Source organism: Anopheles maculipalpis (assembly GCF_943734695.1).
Source record: "Anopheles maculipalpis chromosome X unlocalized genomic scaffold, idAnoMacuDA_375_x X_unloc_79, whole genome shotgun sequence".
Lineage (NCBI taxonomy): Eukaryota > Metazoa > Arthropoda > Insecta > Diptera > Culicidae > Anopheles > Anopheles maculipalpis.
In genome coordinates this window covers 4,007-15,000 of record NW_026060545.1, presented here as the reverse complement: position 1 = coordinate 15,000, position 10,994 = coordinate 4,007, and positions in this window count along the sequence as shown.

Genomic DNA, 10,994 nt, shown 5'->3' with positions numbered 1-10,994 from the left:
CAAGACAGGTGGTCCTCCAGCATGACCCCAAGGTACTTGATCGTCCGTGTTGGCATCCTCTGCACGCCCTCGATGGTCACCGGCGCCTGCGTGTTCGCCCTCCGCATCGTGGACATCATTACCAACTCGGTCTTGGCCGGAGCAAGCTCCAGATGATGTGCTGCCATCCACGAGTTGATGATGCCAATCGCCTGCTCAGCCAGTTCCGCTGCCGCCTGTGGTGTCGCTCCTCCCGCCAGAACGACCAAATCGTCCGCGAAGCCGATCGCTTCCGCACCGTCCGGCAGCGTCAGCCGCAGCACACCATCATACATGACGTTCCACAGGGTCGGCCCTAGTATAGAGCCCTGTGGTACGCCTGCCGTGACTGTCCTGCGAACTGGTCCCTCGGCGGTCTCGAAAAGCAGCTCCCGTCCCGAGAAGTAGCTGCGCAAGACTCGCTGGAGCGCTGACGGTACGCTCATCCGCTGGAGAGCTGCTGCAATCGCCGTCCAGCTGGCCGAGTTAAAGGCGTTCCGCACGTCCAGAGATGCCACCATCAGGCAGCGAGGGTCTCTGCCATTGGTGCGGTGGAACGTCCTCGCGTACAGGCCTCGCTCGACGACCCGCTGGATGGCCTGCACCGTCGATCGTCCGCGGCGAAAACCATACTGCTCGGGCGACAAGCGGGGTGCACTGCTGTCCTCCAGGTGCTCGTTCAGGCGGTCGAGGATAATCCGCTCAAACACCTTCGGGACTGCACCCAGCATCAGCAGCGGCCGCCACGACGATGGCTCGCCAGGGGGTTTGCCTGGCTTCGGGATTAGCACCAGCCGCGCCGCCTTCCATGGCGTCGGAAACTCTCCCCGCCGCAACAGGTCGTTGAACACCCGGGTGAAGACCTCCGGGTGCTCTCGGATCGCGGTCTTCACCGCCGCGTTGGGGATGCCGTCGAGTCCTGGCGCCTTGGACGATGCCATCCTGGCTGCAACGGCCAACACCTCGTCCTGCGTGACCGGCCGGACCTCCTCCGTGTCGCCCTCGGCTGCGATGGTAGGCCAATCGAACGGAGGGTGCGTCGGGAAAAGTGCGTCAACGATCGGCTGGAGTACTGCTCGGTCGGTTTCAGGTGGTGCGCGACTGCGCAGCTTGGCCAGCACCACCTTGTACCCGAGCCCGAATACATCGTTCTCCACCCCGTCAATGAGCTCCTGCATGCAGCGATCCTTGCTGCGCTGGATCTCGCTCGCCAGCATCCTCCGCGAGCTCAGGAGCTGGGCGGTCAGCGCGAGGCGCTCATCAGGCGGGGCGCTGCGACGTCGCCGTTCTGCAGCTTCGCACTCCTCCCTCAGCCGGTCGATCTCGGGTGTCCACCAGTACATCCTCGGCGCTTGGTGGAAGGTCGCCCCATGCACCCGCTCCATTGTGCCGTCGCACGCTGCAGTAAGCCCGCCGACCAGGTCTTCCGGTGTCTGCGCCAGCTCGAACCGTCCGATGGAAAGGGCGGTGGCGAAGCAGGAGCTGTCAAACTGCGCAGTTTTCCACCGGGTACCGGCATGCCTGGCCGTGCCGATGTTGTTGTTCGGCGGCTGATGTCGTTGCCTACGGTAGTGTTGCATGCCATCTCCCGGAAGACCCACCTGAAACTCCAGGTAGGAGTGGTCGCTGTCGGAGAACCGCGGACTTACCCGCCAGGAATCGGGGCGCGCAATAGTGTGGCTGGAGAAGGTTACATCCACTATGCTTGGTCGTGCCACGCCGTTACCCTTGAACGTGGGTACGTTACCGCTGTTAAGCGTCCGGAGCCCCAAATGGTCTACGACGCTCTTCAGGTCTTCTCCCCTCCGTGACGTACGGGCACTACCCCAGTCCTGGCTCCACGCGTTGAAGTCCCCGGCAAGGACTACCGTCGCGTGTCCGATCAGCGACATCTCCACCGCCTCAAGGTAGCTGACAAAGTCGGCCCCGCTGGTGTTGTTGGGCGAAGCGTAGCAGCTGGCGAATGTTATGCCTGCAATGGTGGCTACAACTAGCCCTGGCGACGACGATCCCCATAGTCGCTGGATGGGGAAGGAGCCAGTGGCAATCACCGCTACGCTTTCCGCTTCATCATATGCCCATCTCGGGTTGGATCTTGGTGGCCGGTAGAGCTCGCAAGCAAGCACGACCTGCACTCCAAGCTCCCTAGCCGTCTGCAGCATCAGGTCCTGTGCTGACCGGCTCCGCCCAAGGTTGATCTGTAGGACCTTCAGTGTTGCCGGCAGGTCGGATGGCCCACCGGGTGAGGACCCTTGCACCTGGCGCAACACGGATCCTCCTGGCAGTGCATCGCCCGATGACCCGGCTTCCCGCAGCGAATGCAGGCGTCCGTGCGGTCGGCCTCGCTCCTGCACTTCGCCCTCCGGTGGCCGATCTCCAGACAACGGAAGCATCTCGGCTGCCGTTCGGTCGTCTGCAGTACTCGGCTGATCGGGCACAAGGTGAAGCTCACCTTGACGCGCTTGCCCACCAGCTTCTCTGCCATCCTCTCCGGCACCCGAACGCGCGCCACCTGCGTCCCGTTGTAGTTCTCCATCAGGCGCACCTCCTCCTCGCAGATGGTCTCGCCTGCAAGGGCCGAAAGTGCCTCCGCCACCTCTGTCGCCAGCGCTAAAGGGTCGATATAATCAACGCGAAGTGCAGCCCTGTCTGTGATCAGTCGACAGCGAATCGCGGGGGTCGCTGCGTCGCAGAACGCCTTTACGGCGGAGAAGATCTCCCCCGAGTTCGCCCCCTCCGGCAGGTCCATCACAAGTCGCGAGCGGGTAGTTCGTCGTCCGACTCCCAGGACCTCGCTGAGGTGGGCCAGCTCTGCCGACGAGCGCACGGCCCGGTAGACCTCTGTCCAGGTCTGTCCCTCCCCTGGGGTCACCTCGATGGCGTCGGGACGGCTTCGCGCTTGCCGAATCGACGGTCCTGACGTAGTCTTCGGCTGCTGCTGACGCTGCTGCTGCTGCTGCTGCTGTCGCTGCTGCTGCTGCTGCTGCAATGTGCGAAGCTGCGGTGGCACGTAACGTTCGCCTCGCTGCTGCTGTTGCTGCTGCTGCTGCTGCTGCGGCAGGTGGCATTGCCGCTTGGACGAGCGGCCTTTCACCACCGTCGTCCAGAGCAGCTGTTGCTGTGGCTGCTGCTGCTGCTGCTGCTGCTGCTGCTGGCGCTGCTGCTGCTGCTGCTGCTGCTGCTGCTGCTGCTGGCTACACTGCTGCTGCTGCTGCTGCTGCTGCTGCTGCGGCTGCTGCTGCTGCTGGCTACACTGCTGCTGCTGCTGCTGCTGCTGCTGCTGCTGCTGCTGCTGCTGCTGCTGCTGTTGCTGCTGCTGCTGCTGCTGCTGCTGCCGCTGCTGCTGCGACCTCCGCTTAGCCTGGCTACGCTGATTGCGGCTGCGCTTTGTACGAGCGCTGCCCTGGCCACCAGGCTGCACCGACGCATGCAGAGCAGTCAGAGAGCGCATGCCCTCCTGCAGTGCCTCCAGCGTGCATTGCAGAGCCACCTCGCGCTCTCGGCTGAGACGCAGCTGTTCTGTCAGCGTCTCCACCTGCTTCACCAGGCTTTCCAGCATCTTGTGCTGAAGCGCCAACACGGACGTATCCTCGCCCTCAGGGTTCGCCGATGTAGATGCTGGCGTAGGTGCAGGTGCCTCCGGTACCGCTGCCTCCAACGCCACCACCGTCTGCTCCAGGACGAAGGCATCGGAGAACTCAGCGTCCTCTTCGTCCTCCGACAATACTACTGCCTCCACTGATCCCTCCGACCGTGGTGACACTGGGGAAGGAGGTGGGGAAGGGTTGGCCGACCATCCCCCGGGAGTGGACCTCATTCGCGAACCGGAGCGTAGCACCCGCCCCTCCATCGAAATTTCCGTGGTTGTTTCCAAAATCCGTTCGAAAATCCGGTTAGTGGTCTGCCGTCGCGTTGAAGTCTCCCGTTTCACCGTTCCCGGTCCCTGTGCGATAAGCGCCGGAGAACTATGCAATCCGCACTTTTGGGACCGTAACGCCCCGTAACGCCTTGGGTGTCCCGGCTAAGCAGTGCCGTCACCGGCCGCTGGTGGTGCTGCTGTCGTCAGGGAGAGGTGGTGCGTGTCTTGGATGTGCGGTTCCACTACTGTCCGCGGGTGGCGCCACCAGCGAAAGCTCCCACGAAATGCAAGAGATGGCGCTGGTCGGTGTCTCGGCTATAAACGCTTCGTGTGATGGATGACGCACATACACACGCCACGACACACACGACGCCACTCGATGCGCGCTTTTCACTCGCCGGTTCACTGGTTGTTTTCCGCCTTTTTTCACAAGAACAGGGATAACTGGCTTGTGGTCGCCAAGCGTTCATAGCGACGTGACTTTTTGATCCTTCGATGTCGGCTCTTCCTATCATTGTGAAGCAAAATTCCCAAAGCGTAGGATTGTTCACCCTTTCAAGGGAACGTGAGCTGGGTTTAGACCGTCGTGAGACAGGTTAGTTTTACCCTACTGGTGTGTGCATTTGTGCTATCTTAACGGAATTCCTGTGCAGTACGAGAGGAACCACAGGTACGGACCACTGGCTCAATACTAGTTCGACCGGACTTTGGTATGACGCTACGTCCGCTGGATTATGCCTGAACGCCTCTAAGGTCGTAACCAATCCGAGCTGATAGCGCTTCAAACCCCCATAGGCAATCGTAAGCTAGCGGGCCTAACAACCCTCCGAGATACGCTGGCGCTGCCTCGCAGCCTGGCGCCTCATCCCCGCTTCTAGACTTGGCCGCATCGCGCAGGGTCGCACCGCACGTGTTAGTACCTGACCATAGGGAACACTGGTGGCAGCTGACCTCGCCGACCGTGGACTTGACTAGTTTCGATGCCTACCGACCGCCCGCAAACGACGGGACTTCAGGCTGGGAGCTGCGAGTTGTAGAGATGCGTTCGCATCGATCCTCTCAGGCGACCCATGCTTGGTGGTGTATTCGTGTGTACTGTCGCACCTTTCCGGGTGTGTTCAGTATGCACGATGAATGAGTTGGAAAACGAAAGACAGAGAGAGAATTCAAATGTTACTGAGCATATAAGCGAAGAGTGTGTGGGTTCATAAGAATGTTGATCATATGCAGTTGATACCGGTACGGGTCCGTCATTACTCCTCCACGGAGTGATGATCGGTTTGCTTGAAGGGGGCAATACGCATCGTTGACTTACCTACGGGTAACCCGCTTACGAGTGGGTCGATTGCTGTCGGGGCAAGCAATCGGGTTAGCGCCGTATCCGGATATAGAGAGTAGTATGGGGTGATAATGATTAACATGTCGAGTGATGGCTGCACCTCCTAGTGGAAAGTTCAAACGTGACGGTTGCTTCGCTACGGGGTACTAGGTACCTCTTAGAGGAGCAATGGAGTATGGAGTCCAAATTGAATGTTTGGACTTCAAAAATTTCTCTAAGTCCGGTACTTAAATCCCTCGGACATAAACTCACAAAATACATGTTATTGCATTAAAAATTTTGCTAACCTAACAAGAGATGAAGGCAAGTCGAATTGGTTGGTCGGAAACCAAAAATATCACTAAGTTCGGGACTTGGGTACAAACCGAAAGTTAATATGATGTCCCTGAACATGCATATAAGTTCGAGTATTGATATTATAAACCTAACAAGAGATGAAGGCAAGTCGAATTGGTTGGTGAGAAACCAAAAATATCACTAAGTTCGGGACTTGGGTACAAACCGAAAGTTAAAATGATGTCCCTGAACATGCACATAAGTTCGAGTATTGATATTATAAACCTAACAAGAGATGAAGGCAAGTCGAATTGGTAAGTAAGAAACCAAAAATATCTCTAAGTTCGGGACTTGGGTACAAACCGAAAGTTAAAATGATGTCCCTGAACATGCATATAAGTTCGAGTATTGATATTATAAACCTAACAAGAGATGAAGGCAAGTCGAATTGGTTGGTCCGAAACCAAAAATATCTCTAAGTTCGGGACTTGTGCGCAAACCGAAAGTTAATATGATGTCCCTGAACATGCATATAAGTTCGAGTATTGATATTATAAACCTAACAAGAGATGAAGGCAAGTCGAATTGGTTGGTCCGAAACCAAAAATATCTCTAAGTTCGGGACTTGGGAGCAAACCGAAAGTTAAAATGATGTCCCTGAACATGCATATAAGTTCGAGTATTGATATTATAAACCTAACAAGAGATGAAGGCAAGTCGAATTGGTTGGTCGGAAACCAAAAATATCACTAAGTTCGGGACTTGTGCGCAAACCGAAAGTTAAAATGATGTCCCTGAACATGCATATAAGTTCGAGTATTGATATTATAAACCTAACAAGAGATGAAGGCAAGTCGAATTGGTTGGTGAGAAACCAAAAATATCTCTAAGTTCGGGACTTGGGTGCAAACCGAAAGTTAAAATGATGTCCCTGAACATGCATATAAGTTCGAGTATTGATATTATAAACCTAACAAGAGATGAAGGCAAGTCGAATTGGTTGGTCCGAAACCAAAAATATCTCTAAGTTCGGGACTTGGGTGCAAACCGAAAGTTAAAATGATGTCCCTGAACATGCATATAAGTTCGAGTATTGATATTATAAACCTAACAAGAGATGAAGGCAGTCGAATTGGTTGATAAGAAACCAAAAATATCTCTAAGTTCGGGACTTGGGTGCAAACCGAAAGTTAAAATGATGTCCCTGAACATGCATATAAGTTCGAGTATTGATATTATAAACCTAACAAGAGATGAAGGCAGTCGAATTGGTTGATAAGAAACCAAAAATATCACTAAGTTCGGGACTTGGGTGCAAACCGAAAGTTAAAATGATGTCCCTGAACATGCATATAAGTTCGAGTATTGATATTATAAACCTAACAAGAGATGAAGGCAAGTCGAATTGGTTGGTAAGAAACCAAAAATATCACTGAGTTCGGGACTTGTGCGCAAACCAAAAGTTAATATGATGTCCCTGAACATGCATATAAGTTCGAGCATTGATATTATAAACCTAACAAGAGATGAAGGCAAGTCGAATTGGTTGGTCCGAAACCAAAAATGTCTCTAAGTTCGGGACTTGGGTACAAACCGAAAGTTAAAATGATGTCCCTGAACATGCATATAAGTTCGAGTATTGATATTATAAACCTAACAAGAGATGAAGGCAAGTCGATTTGGTTGGTGAGAAACCAAAAATATCACTAAGTTCGGGACTTGGGTGCAAACCGAAAGTTAAAATGATGTCCCTGAACATGCATATAAGTTCGAGTATTGATATTATAAACCTAACAAGAGATGAAGGCAAGTCGAATTGGTTGGTAAGAAACCAAAAATATCACTGAGTTCGGGACTTGTGCGCAAACCAAAAGTTAATATGATGTCCCTGAACATGCATATAAGTTCGAGTATTGATATTATAAACCTAACAAGAGATGAAGGCAAGTCGAATTGGTTGGTCCAAAACCAAAAATATCTCTAAGTTCGGGACTTGGGTGCAAACCGAAAGTTAAAATGATGTCCCTGAACATGCATATAAGTTCGAGTATTGATATTATAAACCTAACAAGAGATGAAGGCAAGTCGAATTGGTTGATAAGAAACCAAAAATATCTCTAAGTTCGGGACTTGGGTGCAAACCGAAAGTTAAAATGATGTCCCTGAACATGCATATAAGTTCGAGCATTGATATTATAAACCTAACAAGAGATGAAGGCAAGTCGATTTGGTTGGTGAGAAACCAAAAATATCACTAAGTTCGGGACTTGGGTACAAACCGAAAGTTAAAATGATGTCCCTGAACATGCACATAAGTTCGAGTATTGATATTATAAACCTAACAAGAGATGAAGGCAAGTCGAATTGGTAAGTAAGAAACCAAAAATATCTCTAAGTTCGGGACTTGTGCGCAAACCAAAAGTTAATATGATGTCCCTGAACATGCATATAAGTTCGAGTATTGATATTATAAACCTAACAAGAGATGAAGGCAAGTCGAATTGGTTGGTCCAAAACCAAAAATATCTCTAAGTTCGGGACTTGGGTACAAACCGAAAGTTAAAATGATGTCCCTGAACATGCATATAAGTTCGAGTATTGATATTATAAACCTAACAAGAGATGAAGGCAAGTCGAATTGGTTGGTCGGAAACCAAAAATATCACTAAGTTCGGGACTTGTGCGCAAACCGAAAGTTAAAATGATGTCCCTGAACATGCATATAAGTTCGAGTATTGATATTATAAACCTAACAAGAGATGAAGGCAAGTCGAATTGGTTGGTGAGAAACCAAAAATATCACTAAGTTCGGGACTTGGGTACAAACCGAAAGTTAAAATGATGTCCCTGAACATGCACATAAGTTCGAGTATTGATATTATAAACCTAACAAGAGATGAAGGCAAGTCGAATTGGTAAGTAAGAAACCAAAAATATCTCTAAGTTCGGGACTTGGGTACAAACCGAAAGTTAAAATGATGTCCCTGAACATGCATATAAGTTCGAGTATTGATATTATAAACCTAACAAGAGATGAAGGCAAGTCGAATTGGTTGGTCCGAAACCAAAAATATCTCTAAGTTCGGGACTTGTGCGCAAACCGAAAGTTAATATGATGTCCCTGAACATGCATATAAGTTCGAGTATTGATATTATAAACCTAACAAGAGATGAAGGCAAGTCGAATTGGTTGGTCCGAAACCAAAAATATCTCTAAGTTCGGGACTTGGGAGCAAACCGAAAGTTAAAATGATGTCCCTGAACATGCATATAAGTTCGAGTATTGATATTATAAACCTAACAAGAGATGAAGGCAAGTCGAATTGGTTGGTCGGAAACCAAAAATATCACTAAGTTCGGGACTTGTGCGCAAACCGAAAGTTAAAATGATGTCCCTGAACATGCATATAAGTTCGAGTATTGATATTATAAACCTAACAAGAGATGAAGGCAAGTCGAATTGGTTGGTGAGAAACCAAAAATATCTCTAAGTTCGGGACTTGGGTGCAAACCGAAAGTTAAAATGATGTCCCTGAACATGCATATAAGTTCGAGTATTGATATTATAAACCTAACAAGAGATGAAGGCAAGTCGAATTGGTTGATAAGAAACCAAAAATATCTCTAAGTTCGGGACTTGGGTGCAAACCGAAAGTTAAAATGATGTCCCTGAACATGCATATAAGTTCGAGTATTGATATTATAAACCTAACAAGAGATGAAGGCAAGTCGAATTGGTTGGTCCGAAACCAAAAATATCTCTAAGTTCGGGACTTGGGTGCAAACCGAAAGTTAAAATGATGTCCCTGAACATGCATATAAGTTCGAGTATTGATATTATAAACCTAACAAGAGATGAAGGCAAGTCGAATTGGTTGGTCGGAAACCAAAAATATCACTAAGTTCGGGACTTGGGTACAAACCGAAAGTTAATATGATGTCCCTGAACATGCATATAAGTTCGAGTATTGATATTATAAACCTAACAAGAGATGAAGGCAAGTCGAATTGGTTGGTGAGAAACCAAAAATATCACTAAGTTCGGGACTTGGGTACAAACCGAAAGTTAAAATGATGTCCCTGAACATGCACATAAGTTCGAGTATTGATATTATAAACCTAACAAGAGATGAAGGCAAGTCGAATTGGTAAGTAAGAAACCAAAAATATCTCTAAGTTCGGGACTTGGGTACAAACCGAAAGTTAAAATGATGTCCCTGAACATGCATATAAGTTCGAGTATTGATATTATAAACCTAACAAGAGATGAAGGCAAGTCGAATTGGTTGGTCCGAAACCAAAAATATCTCTAAGTTCGGGACTTGTGCGCAAACCGAAAGTTAATATGATGTCCCTGAACATGCATATAAGTTCGAGTATTGATATTATAAACCTAACAAGAGATGAAGGCAAGTCGAATTGGTTGGTGAGAAACCAAAAATATCACTAAGTTCGGGACTTGGGAGCAAACCGAAAGTTAAAATGATGTCCCTGAACATGCATATAAGTTCGAGTATTGATATTATAAACCTAACAAGAGATGAAGGCAAGTCGAATTGGTTGGTCGGAAACCAAAAATATCACTAAGTTCGGGACTTGTGCGCAAACCGAAAGTTAAAATGATGTCCCTGAACATGCATATAAGTTCGAGTATTGATATTATAAACCTAACAAGAGATGAAGGCAAGTCGAATTGGTTGGTGAGAAACCAAAAATATCTCTAAGTTCGGGACTTGGGTGCAAACCGAAAGTTAAAATGATGTCCCTGAACATGCATATAAGTTCGAGTATTGATATTATAAACCTAACAAGAGATGAAGGCAAGTCGAATTGGTTGGTGAGAAACCAAAAATATCACTAAGTTCGGGACTTGGGTACAAACCGAAAGTTAAAATGATGTCCCTGAACATGCACATAAGTTCGAGTATTGATATTATAAACCTAACAAGAGATGAAGGCAAGTCGAATTGGTAAGTAAGAAACCAAAAATATCTCTAAGTTCGGGACTTGTGCGCAAACCAAAAGTTAATATGATGTCCCTGAACATGCATATAAGTTCGAGTATTGATATTATAAACCTAACAAGAGATGAAGGCAAGTCGAATTGGTTGGTCCAAAACCAAAAATATCACTAAGTTCGGGACTTGGGTGCAAACCGAAAGTTAAAATGATGTCCCTGAACATGCATATAAGTTCGAGTATTGATATTATAAACCTAACAAGAGATGAAGGCAAGTCGAATTGGTTGGTCCAAAACCAAAAATATCTCTAAGTTCGGGACTTGGGTGCAAACCGAAAGTTAAAATGATGTCCCTGAACATGCATATAAGTTCGAGTATTGATATTATAAACCTAACAAGAGATGAAGGCAGTCGAATTGGTTGATAAGAAACCAAAAATATCACTAAGTTCGGGACTTGGGTACAAACCGAAAGTTAATATGATGTCCCTGAACATGCATATAAGTTCGAGTATTGATATTATAAACCTAACAAGAGATGA